Source organism: Agelaius phoeniceus, chromosome 8 (genome assembly GCF_051311805.1).
Source record: "Agelaius phoeniceus isolate bAgePho1 chromosome 8, bAgePho1.hap1, whole genome shotgun sequence".
Taxonomy (NCBI): domain Eukaryota; kingdom Metazoa; phylum Chordata; class Aves; order Passeriformes; family Icteridae; genus Agelaius; species Agelaius phoeniceus.
This window is the reverse complement of record NC_135272.1, coordinates 6,086,377-6,098,903: the sequence shown is the minus strand read 5'-3', so window position 1 is coordinate 6,098,903 and position 12,527 is coordinate 6,086,377.

The following is a 12,527-nucleotide window of genomic DNA, read 5'->3' as shown; positions in this document are numbered from 1 at the left end:
GTCACGGCTCGGCTGGCTGCACTGCTGGAGCTCTGAGGAGAGCTGATGTGGGAGGCTCTCTTTGCTGGGGCAACCTGAGCCAGTGGGGATTTTTAGTTTTCTTTAAGATTTTTCTTTTCTTCTCTTCCATTTTCTTTTCTTCTATTCTATTTTTTTGCTATGTAAATATAGACTGTGTTATAATACAAAGAATCTCAGGAGAATTTTTTTCTGCCCAGGGTCTGTAGGGCAGAGGGGAAGAGGGGGAAAAGGGTGCTTGTGCTCAGCCAGCTGCCCAGGCATGCGGTGGGCAAGGGGAAATGGCCAGAAGCCCCTTGGCCTTTGGTGGTTCTGCTGAAGCCTTTGTGCTGCCCACAGAGCGGCTGGGCAGGGGCCGGAGCTGCGGGGATCCCTGCCAGAGCGGTGCCTGGAGATGGCCACAAGCCCTGTGCCAGGCAGGAAGCGCCATCCGTCTCCTCCCGCCCGTGTGCTGCTGCCTGCCTTGCTGAGGGCTCCCGGGTGCCTCTGGATGGGGCTGCTCTGGAGCTGCTGTGGGGCTGCGGCGCTGCTGCCGGGCAGCTTGGCCGGGCTGGGGCAGCCCCTGAGGGGCTGGGGCGCTGGCAAGCCCTGAGCAATGGGCTGTCAGAGGCCACAAGCAGCCCCCTGGCAGCTTCCTTGTTCCTGACAGCCAGCTGCTCTGGCGCTTCCTCAGTGGGCGGTTGGAGGGACCCCCTGGAATCAGGCGTGGAACCCTGGTCCCAGCCTTTCAGGGCTGTGAGGCCAGAAGTTGTGGGGCTGGGCATGTGTCCTACATGTGCTCCAGACTGGAGCCCCCGGCCCCTCAGCCTTAGGCATTGAGCTCCACTGTCTGCTCTCCGAGTCTTGTTCCTGTTGCTGTGGGGGAGGCCGAGTTCTGTGGCTTTAGGCCCCATTGAGCCAGAAGAGCAGCAGCTTTGAGCCCAGAGGGGCCACAGAAAGGCCCTCTGGACAAAGGGCATTGCTGGCATTCCCAGGGCAGGGACACATGAGAGCGGCAGGCACCTTTGGGTGCCACGCTGGCTTTGCACTGGGTCACCTCCCTGTGTGCAGGGCTGGCTCTTTGCTTTGCTGTCCTTGGCCTTTTGCCGTCGTGCTCCTTTGGCTGCCTGCAGCGAGGGGCAGCCCTGTAAGGAGGGTGAAAAGCCCTGTCTCCAACATCTCAAGGGGGAAATGGAGCTCTCCCGGCCCTCAGCCCATGCTGTAAGCAGAGCAGAGCCTTTTCCCCAGCCCTGGCTTTCTGCTTGCTGCTGGCCCCTGGCCGCCATGACCCACTGCACTCGCTCTGAGTCACCCACAGGATGGCTGGTGCCTCTTGGTTTACTGATGGGTCGTGAGGGTCACTGAGAGAAAAGTGGGTGTCCCAATGCTGAGGGCACATGGGGTCACTGAGCAGACTTGAGGCTTCCCCAGCAGGTTGCAGGTGCCTTTCTGTCACTGAAGGGAAGGCAGATGCCCCGTGGGTCGCTGAGGTGTCATGACAGTCTCTGAATGGGATGCAGATGCCCTGCATGCCACTGAGGCCAGCGTGAGTCCCTGAGGGGAGGCGGGTGTCTGTCGTGTCCGCCAGGGTGAGGCGGTGTCACTGAGGGAAAGTGAGGGGGACACGGGCACGCCGCGTGTGGCTGAGCGCACATGCCGCTGGCTGAAGGGACGCCAGGGCCGCTCAGGGGCCGTGGGCTCGCCCTGAGGGACACGGCAGGGCCGGGCCGCTCCCCGCTGCGCCGCCGCCGCCCGCTCCCCGCCGCAGGGAGCGTTTCCCGCCCAGGCGCGGGCGGCCCCGCCCCGCCGCTCCCCTCAGCCGCGGGCGGCAACTCGAACCCGCTGGGGCCGCCCCGCGGGGCCGGGCGCCGGGCGGCCTTGCAGAAGCCCTGGGGGAGCTGCCCTGGGGCTGCCCTGTGCTCATACACACCGAGGAGCATGGGCCAGGCTTGCCTCAGCACCAGGGAGTGTTTCACTTGGCCAGGGGTAAAGCTGCAGTAGCTTCCAGGGAGAGAACTTCATAGCACAGGAATGCTGGAATTACCTGGTGCCACCTGTAGGGCACGGAATGAACATTTGGGCTTTCAAGTTGAGGTAATCACTGGACTGTGAGAATAATGAAATTGGAGGTGATCTGTCGAGTACATGTAGTAGATATTTGAGCAGAAAAATGTGAGGTGATCTCTAGGGAAAAAATTACTTTTGAGGAAAAGTCTGAGTAATTTCTAGAGGGCACATAGAGATCATTTTGTGACAAAACCTGAGGTAAATGTTAGGGCAAAGACAGAACATTTGGGGGGTAAAATCTCAGGTTCTCTGGCTTCCCACTGCCTCATCCCATGCCCCAGCAGGGGAGCTTTGCCCTCCCTGTGCCCAGCCAGCCCAGCCTGGGCACCTCAGGGGTGCCCCCACCCTCCTGCTGAGGCCCGGCCTGGAGGGCTCTGCCGCAGGCCTGGGAGACGCTCTGGGGAAGCGCCAGAGCAGCCGGGTGCCAGGGACAAGGCGGCTGCCTGGGGGCTGCTTGTGCCCTCTGACACCCAATTCCTCAGGGCTTCCCAGCGCCCTGGCTCCTCAGGGGCCTCCTGGTGTTCTGCCAATTGACTGAGGTGATTTAAAGGACACATCACTGGAAATAATGGTCTTCTTTTACTGGGAATATGAAGGAACCACAGAGTAAGATGATGATAAAAATAAAAAATGTGCGCTTGATTTTAGTAACAAGCAAAAACAAGCAAGGTAGTGCATCTAAATCAGTACTGTAAGAGAGAAAGGAGAGCAATTTAGAAAGATACATCACCAATTGCCTAAATTGTTTCTTGTCTTGCAGATCTGCACTTGCTGGGGAGCCACATTTTACACCAAGGACCTGGGGAACCATTCCCAGCAATTGGGAAAATCCTAGGTGCTCCACCCACCCATAGATGAGGTCTCCAAATTTGCCCCAAAAGCTCTGTCTTCCTCCCCTCTGCTGCTTTAATTGTTTGTAATGATTTAATAAGGAGCACTATTCTTCCCTGCAGCAAACACAGGCACGTGGCATTTTATTACATTTATTAGGGCCCCTGTTTGGAATTTCTTTGCTGGGTTTCCTTCTTTGCAGGCTTGGTCCAAAACTAGGAGAAGTCAGTGTGAGAACTGGACTTTGTGCTGTCAACATTCTGAGTGTTGAGCCAGCACCAAATCCATGCAATTATAATGGATGTTTGGGTCTTTAGAAGCAGGTCTTGTGAGTGCCATGGGCAATGCAGGTGGCTTCCCAGGGGAGCATCCCTGTCCAGTGCCAGGGATCTGCTGCCCGGGTCCCACAGAGGGATTTGGGTTGTACCTGATGGCCCAGCAGAGCTTGGGGAAATGCCTCCATGTTTTTTGGATTTGAATGGCATTTGGGTCAAATCCAGTTTCTCCTCTGAGGGATGGAGTCTTGAGCTCTCACAGGTTTTGCTTGAACATTTCTTTCATCTGCCCCCACCCCAAACCCCCCAGCAGATCCCCTGCTCCTGCCACTCTGTGTCTCCCACAGCTGGGATCCTCAGAACTTCTCCCTTACACTAAAAGAACTGGAAATTGGCTGGGTTTTGTTGCCTCTTGGCAACAAAATTGTCTCCTATTGTGCAGCTCAGGGGGAAAGAAACCTCTTCCTGCCTTCAGTCTGCTGCAACCAAGTGTTTTGTTCCTCTTTGTGAAGAGCTAGAAAGAAACACTTCTTTTTAAGATGAGGGAGCCCAATTCAATTCCCTTAGCATTTTGAGCAAAATAACCAAGTGATTTATGTTGAAAGTCACTCCAAAATTTGGAAGAGATCTTTTTAGAAAATATTTCTCTTGGTGACTGATTAGGAGTGGGTATGGGAAGAAACTCTTTGCATTGAACCACTCAAAGCAGTAATTTCTTCCCAAAAAGTAGATGTAATTACATGTTTTGGGTGAAAAAAAGTAAGTAGTAGTGGACCAAAGGAGCTTCAAGCTGATCTCTATTTGCTGCCAATGACTGAATTAAATGCACAGGGTTCCTGTCAGCTCTGCCCGACAAAATGTTGCATTTGAGTTCTTGGGGGTTTTGTCAGAAATCTTTGTAGCATGAATAGTTCATGGACTTCTCTCTGCTGGCTTCAGCCATTCCTGCTGTCCATCATACCTTGCTATTATAAGGCAGCTCTTTTCATTATGTTGTCTTTGAATCCAGATATCTGAGCCTTTTTCTGCTTCTAGTGCCAGTTTTCAGTAGGACAAACATTTTCTTATCTGCGAGTGTATTCAGTGGTGGCCACACAAGTGAAGGCAAGGAGCTGGCAGGTGATAATTGATGAAACTTTCTATCATGGGAAAAACCTCAGCATTCAATTTCCATCTCCTTAGAAATCTCTATTTCTTTTCTTGTCTCTTGTGCTCTTTGTGGCTGGTCTGAGGTTAGTGCTTGGAAATGAAATGATATGGATTCCAATTCTTTTGAGAGAGAATAATCTTGTAGACAAAGCCAAATAAATTTACCTTTTCAATATTAGAGCAGTTTGACATCCAGGTTGGGGACCTGGCAGTGGTTGGTGCCTGGCCAGCCTCAGAACACAGAGTTTGTCCCCTTTAGGTGAAATTTCATTCCTTGGAGACAAAGTAAAATTGCCTCTTATTTGCTCAGCACTAAAAAGCCATCTGAAGCTCATTGCCAAGACTTGCTGCTGAATGATGGGATTAAGCCCTGCAATGGCACCATGAACTGAGAGACTGGGAGAGGAATAATAAAAAATGCCATTTCCAACCATGTGCAGGCCCTGATGTCCTGCTGTTGGCTTGGTGCTCTCAAAGGGGCAGATTTTGATGGTTTTAGAGGCACTAACGTGGGCAGTGAAATGCACCTCAGGCAGCAATTGCATCTCTGGTGTCTGCAAGTGCCTTCATCTCCCTTCCTGCTCCTCAGAACTGAAATTCTGCAAGGACTGAGTGAATCTGGGGCTTTGGGAAGGCCCAGTAGTGACAGATTTTGGTGAGATGTGAGTCAGGAGATGGAAGCAGCAGCAGAAGGTGCTGTAATCTTCATTCTTGTGCTCCTCTGTGTGCTGATGCAGTGTGAAGGAGGCAGGGATTCCATCAAGCACCTTCTGTAGCTCCTGAGGGAAAAAAACAAGTGGCAAGTTCTTTATTTGGTTAGAGTTTCAGGCTGTGCTGCACCTCAGGGCCAGGCTCTGCCTCTCTCTGCTCCAGCTGGTGCTTCCAAGCTGTCCTCTCTGGTTTTGATTTGCAAACCACTCTCTGACCAGCCTCCACTTTGCTTTAAAACATTCAGCACCACGTTTGTGGCTGAACGGGTCCCAGAGCTGGGGAGAAGGATTTGAGATGCAATTTGCATCACAGAGTTGTTACAGCGGGGAAAATGTCGCATCCCTCCTGTGCCTGGAGCTGCTCATCTTGTTCTGAACATTGAAAACCTCTTCAGCTTCTCTCATTATACTGAAATTTGATTACTGCTTTGATTTCACACCTCTTCCATGCGGGCTTTTCCTCTCTCCTTGGCTGGAATTGTCAGGCCTGAAAAGAGAAATTTTGTCAAGCCTTGGGACAGTTCCCATTACCTATCCCTGCTCCTAATGCTGCTTTTAATTATCTTGGGAAGCTGAGCAAGAGGGGAAAATGGGAGAAGTTTAGTGAGAGGAAAAGTAAGGCCCAGAGACCAAAGTGTAAATGCAGATTCTGGGTTAGCAGAGTCTGCAGTGTTGTGGGGATCTGGGCCGTGCAAACTGATGTTTTTCTCTGTGAATGGCTGATTCCTTCTGTATCTTCTGAAATTCCTGTGCATTAGGGCTGGTGCTGGAACTGCAGCCACACAAACTCCCCATGGAGCTGTGTGGGACACAGTGGGAATCATTGATTTGCTGCTTTGGATGAAAAGTTGTGACATGAACCTCAGTGTCAGGGAGGTGGCGCGTTAATGCTGCTGCTGTCAGACAGTGCCCACACACCGTGTCTGGAGACAGCTCAGGAGAAGATGAAGAAAAACCAGGATTAAATCCCATGTGCCACTGAACTCTCTCAGAGATAAACTGCTTGGAGTGAAGTCTGTGAAGTGACTGGGGAGAGCTGGATGAAAGGGACAGCTCTGAGAAGTGTGTGGTACGTCAGTGATGTCCTAATACTGATCTTTGCACAGAGATGAAAAAGTATCAGTTTGCATGGCCTGAATGTCTGGGTCTGGAAATTGTGTGTTGCAGAAGCTGTGCTGAGCTCATCTGGCTCTGAAATATCATCTCTACACCCTAGCCAGGAACAGCATCAGAGTTCTGAGCAGATTAATAAAAATCAATCATAACCCAGAAGCAAACCTTGGCAATACACATCTGTGGCTGGTGAGGACACCAAAAGCTTTCATTACTGTTCTTGGAGAATGAATTCAGCAATAAAAATCCTCTCTCTTGGCATTAGAATGCTTTAGTTTCAGCTCTTGCCCCAGACTAACAATGTCAAGTGTTTCTCTGGGTGCTTGGGGGTAGGTTCTCCCCCATAGCTCTCTGCAGGTTGGTGGTAATTCAAGATGTTCTGTCAGGTTCAGATGTTTTGGTGCCTGACCAGGGAGTGCAGAACAGGGATTCCAAGTGCTGACATTTGCTGTGCTAGAAAGTCCAAGGGACAAATATTTGCCAATTAACACCTTTACCTGGGAGGATCAATTCCTGTTGTGCTTGTACCAGAGTCTGGGCACAGAGGGGGTTTCCAAGGGCAATCTTGGTCCATGTAGGGCTGAGGCTCTGCAGGCTGCTCCAGCCCCTCTGGGTGCTCAGGAACAGGGGTTGCAGTGCACCCTCATTAGCCCTGGGTCTGCCCAGGGAAGAGCCATGTCTGAGGCTCTGCAGGAGCAGGCAGGCTCAGCCCTGCTCCAACATGGGATCCCATGGCACAGGACACGCTGGGATTTGCCCCTGCAGCTCCCAAGTGTGTCCAGAGAAACTGCAGGCAGAGGGTGACCTCAGTCAGTGGGACCCCTCTGTGCACAGGGACCCTCACTCCTGGAGTGGCTGTGCCAGCTCCTCCAGGGACCTCCAGCCCTGGAAACTTGGAGCAAGTGGAAACCACAACTTTGCAAATGCTGCCTGTGCCCAAAGTAAATGCAAAGAGAACTGGGATGTGAAAAAGAAAATTTGTTTATTTCTGGAAGAACAGCAACAATACCGAACACTTTTACAACGTAAGAATATTTCTAACAACAGCAATCCATGGAACGTATATACATAAGAACCTATCTAGTAAAAATATATGAAACGTATTTACAGAAGACAAAAAAAAGTCCTAAATCCCATTCCTGAAGACGACAAACTGTAAAACATATGTACAAAAGGGTGGCATCCCTGTCCGGAATGTCCATCAGTCCTGGACGAAAAGCAAGTGTGCCATGGTCACTGCAGTCAGGCACAGAGGGCTCTTCCATGTGCCCCCAGGCTGGCACATGCTGGCACAGCAGGACTTTGCTGCCAGAGCTGAGCCTGGCTGGGTCTGGGATGGAGCTCGTGTGGCCCAGAGCGAGCACAGGACAGGCTGCGGATGGCACCAGACTCCAGCGCAGGGGGTGCCACATCCCTGAGCAGGGACCAGCCCAGCTCCAGCCTGGCAGCAGGGGACCCACTCTGCCTGTGGGGACCACATACCTGTCCTGCTGCTGGCATTGGTCTTCATGCCAAGATCATAGGCTCTTCCTCATCTTTTTCATCAATGTCCATTTCTTCAATGTACTCTTCCATTTCCACTTCCATCTCCTCTTCCTCATCCACATCCACTTCCATTTCTTCTTCCACATCCATATCCACCTCCATCTCTTCCTCTCCAGTCTCTTCCTCCATTTCCACGTCCTCCTTTGTTTGAGTCTGGATATCCACCTCCATCTCTTCCTCTCTGTCTGTGACAGCCTGCAGAGGTGGCAAAACCTCAGAGTGGGGTCCCTGTCCTACACAAGGCCACAGAGCTGCACCCCACCTGGGCAGCTGGTGGTGTCCCCCTCCATGGAATGGCACCATACCTTCCTCAGGACAAACATAAGCATCCTGCAGTGGTGGATGACAAAATCCAGGCACTAGGGAGCTCTCAGGACTGATGGAGGGAGCAGGTGACAAGAAGGGTGGCAGGGGTGGACAGGAGCAGAGTGCAGCGTGGGCTGACACAAGGGCCAGTGGTTGAGTTGTGCTCTTTGCTGGGTGCTGGCAGTTCCACCTGGAACGGGGGATGTGACATCACAGTTCCCAGGAGTCCAGGGCCAACTGAAGTGGGCAGCGGGGATCCCTGCATGGTTGGGCTTGGAAGGGACCCTGAAGATCATCTTGTTCCAAGCTGAGCAATCTTCCCCCAGGCCTTGGGAAAGCCCTGTTGCCAAGGATGGGGCACCCACAGCCTCTGTGCCCAGCCTGGGCCGGTGCCTCACCACCCTCAGTGTAAAACAGCAGCTCCCTTAGATCCAGCTTCAATCAGCCTCCTGCACTTGAAAGCCATCCCCCTTGTCCTGTCAGCAGAGGCCCTGTTGAACACTCTGTCCCCTTCTTTCCTGTGGGACCCTTCCAGTCCTGCACAGCCACAGTGAGGCCTCCCAGCGTCTCCTCTTTCCAGGCTGAGCATCCCCAGCCCCAGTTGGACAGCAGTCAGTCACATCAGGGGATGTCAAGGCTGAAGGGTAGCAAATAGTATCAGGAACTATGGAGAGATGGAAGCTTTAGACCCAGGTTTGCCTCCAAATTCTACAAAATTAATAACAGTGGAGGGGGAAATGGTGGGACACTTGTTCTGTTCTAACTGGTGAATTTTATTTTATTTTTTTCTTCTTTTCTGTCATGCTGACCCAGGTTTTTCTGTTGGAAAGGAAGCTTGGCACTATGTCCACTGTCTTCTCCATTTCTGAAACACCAAGCAGAGTCTGGACAGGCTGATGATGCAGAGTAAAACCTGCAAATCTACTGGTGATCCTGAGCCTGGGGGTGCAGCTAAACCCAGGCAAAAGTAATTTCTGGAAAGTTGAGCCTGGTTTCCATTTTCTTGAGTTTGGCTATGCCAACTTAACCAGTCATTTATAGAAAAGCAAATAAAAAGCTCAAACCAAAACAGACAAAAACCCAAATAAACAAACCCACGCAAACCAATCCAACAGATAAAAAACCCCAAATAAAACCAAAGGCAATGAGGAGTTAGTATTAGTTGTGAGGATATCACAGCAGGCAAATGGCTGCTTCCCACAGGATCACCATGAAAAGCCACATCTAACAGCTGCTCCAAAATATACCCAACAGGAGAAAAATAAAAAGTGATACATGGCAACTTTGGGGGCAGCTCCACATGAAGGTGAAGGATGAGCCCTGGTACAGATCCAGCATTCCCCACCCTCCAGGCTGCTGTTTGCTCCTGATGAAAGACCCTTGCAGGACTGTGGCCCCTCTCAGTGCAGTGTAAATCATTGCCACAGCTCTCAGCTGAGCCACTGGCATTGCCAGAGCGAGATCCAGGCACCATCCTGAGCATCTGTGGAAGCTCCTGAGCATCTTCATGCCTGGAACCACAAAACACCTCAGGCTCTCCCTGGACTGGCTTTTCAGGGGAGGTTTCCATATCCCTGGGAGATCTGTTCATCCCTCAACATGTCTGACTTTGTGTACAATGATGCATTTGGGTTCCTCCCTTGCTCCTGTGTGCCAGTGAGAAACCATCCATGGGAATGGAGGATGTTGTGAACAGGAACATTTATTCCTGGATTGCCATTTTGCTTCACTGTCACTCAGCTGAACATTGTCCTTAGCTAAGAAGGACTTAGAAGAAATGTGTAGGAATTTTGGCGCTGAGAGGAGCAGCAAGCACATTTTCTACACAACATTCCCAGCAGATGCAATTTCCCTGGCAGAACAGTGATTGCCATTCATCTTCCTGGGAAGAATGTGGAGAGCCATTCAGAGATCCCAGGTTCAGCTGGCCTCTGGCTTTGTGTACCTCATTTCACATGGCCAGTTTCAAGGGCCATTAAAAGAGGCACATGTTTGCCTTGCTACCCACAAGTGCTGTAGTTATTTCCAGGAGAAAACCAGAAATGGATTGTCCTGTGGTGTGGTAGAAATCCCAGCACAATTGTGACTCTGAGAGCAAAGACAGCCTGTGCTTTTTGGGGCTGTAACAGCTGAGAGTGTGGCAGAGCAGTTTTTACATTATTTTTAGAGTCCTGAAAACATTGTTCCCAAAACAGTCTTTCTCTCCTGTCTTCTGCCATACCTGTGGAACAGTTTGCCAGCTTCTAGTTTTCTTGTTGAAAACTACAAAAGACTGCAAAAATACAAAAGACTGCAGGGTTCTGTTCATTCTATGTGAAATTGACCAATTGCAACCAAGTGTGGAAGTCTTTTTCAAATTGCTTTGTGGTTTCATTTTTAGCCATGATTTAGCTTATTCTTGTGGCAATTTCGCCAGCTCTCCTTTTTTAAAGTTCTCCTGAGATTACAGACCGTAGCCACACACAGCTGAGCTTGTGTACATTGAAATGCTAAAGAAACGTCACCCTGTGGTTTTCCCATAAAGACACCAACTGCTTGAAAATCCTGCTGTGTATTGTTGGCCAGGGTGCTTAATAGGTTAGCTGCCAGGCTTTGGGTATGGGCAAGTGATAGCAGGGTTGATCTGAGAGGAGTTTGTATCTGTCCAATATAAGAGCTCACAGTGCTTACTTTCTTGAGTAAGACTTCTTGATCAATAGAATTTAATACTCCCAGTTCAGACCCAAACCATCCCCTTAAGTCTTTTCTACACCTATCATTTGGTGTCTGGGAATGGATCCACAGCTCCCATTCTTTTTGGCTTTGCTGTATGAGTGGGCAGTATTGCTGTTTAATTTTGGAAACATTAGCTTGTATCTTTACCTCCAGCTTTTTCAGAGAGTACTGTGGATTTAGAGGCAACAATTGTTCATTTGTTTGTCTTACCCCAGAGTGAAAGACTATATTATTTCACTTATGGGTCCCGTTCTACAGAGTTGTTTGCTGATGTAAAGTTGTTTGTTTTGATTTTAATTTTAAATGTCTGTTGTGTGATCCATTCCATTTCGCTCCTTGTCGAGTACCCAAGGCATGGTAACTGGTTTCTTCAGATACATTGCCTGCCTGTAGGCAAGCATTTCAGAAACCTTCAGAAACCTTACACTGGCCCCTGGTAGTATTACAAAGGATGCTTTACAAAGTTCCCACTACAAATGGTTGAGTATTCTGAGTACCTCAGCCCATAAGAGGATGCAGCTGTGCTATTGGATTCCATGCATATCTGGGTTGCCATCACGTGGTCATGAAATTGGACATGATATACCCTAACAGGATGATTGTGCTCCTGGCTACCCCTCCAGCTTGATTGGTTACTATTTCTGATGGCCTGGAATATCCCAAGAGTGAAATTCAATTCTCAAAAGCAGATCCTGTATGAGACCTGTTCCATGTACTAAGCGTACAAGCAGGACAATTTCTAACTCTAGTCGCACAAGAGCTGCCTGTTGGAAACAATATTTGTTGGGTCGGATTCCTGGCGGGCTCAGTTCCTGGATCTCTGTGTGATGATGGTCCTCCCACCCCACCTGTGCGCCGCAGAAGAAGGCAACTATCTTGTGCTAGGTTATAGTCTCCCATTTTAATTTGCATAGCGCAAAAATCCTGATAGGATTCACATGAAAATGAATTCACACACTGCTTGTTAGAAAGGTCGCAGATGCGCATGATCACTCGAGCAATCTTCTCTGAATGAGGTTTGTGAGTTTCAAATTTACAAGCCACAGAGATCCTGCTTTCAGGTGGGACAAGAAAGGCAGGCATGGAGTCAGGTTTTCCTCAATCTTTAACTGCTCGGTCATTAGTCCTTAAAAGGGCATAAAGTGCTTTTAACCTTTTAATCTCTTTTAGCCAGTTAGGTCCTGAATATTTTCGAGTGTTCCGTCTACCAGGATCTTGCAGGCCAAGGAGATCATTATGGTAGTGACAGTCGTCTGCTGTGGCTTGCATTCTGATTAGAAGTATCAGGAAGACGATGATGGTGTGAAATGCATCTTGGTTTCTCCTGTTCTTTCTGAGATCCACTTTTGGACTCCACTTGCCTTTTGCGGAAGCATTTTAATTCTGGAATAATGTATCCAAGAGATGAACGCTTTAAGCTTTAAAGGCTGTGTAAGTGATTAAAAGTACTAAATAGACTCCTTTTTAATTTTGGGATAAGAGGCTTTCTACCTGGTCTACCTGGTCCCCAGGCTGGATTTGTGGAGAGGAGCATCCTCTTGCTCATGTGCTCAAAATGTGTTGGTTTATTTTCTGCAGCTGTTGTGTTAGTTGGACAACATGGTTCTGGAGATACCCCTCTCCAACTTGTGCAGTATGTTCCCCTTGCTAGTTTTGCTTATATGGTCTTCTGTACAGTATTTCAAAGGGATTCAGATTTTCTTTTGTTCTTGGTCTTATCAAATCCGTTATAAAGCCAAAGGTAGGGCCTGGGGCCAAGGTATGTTGGCCTCTGGTACAGTTTTGACTATCTGTTGTTTCACCGGATAATTCATCTTTT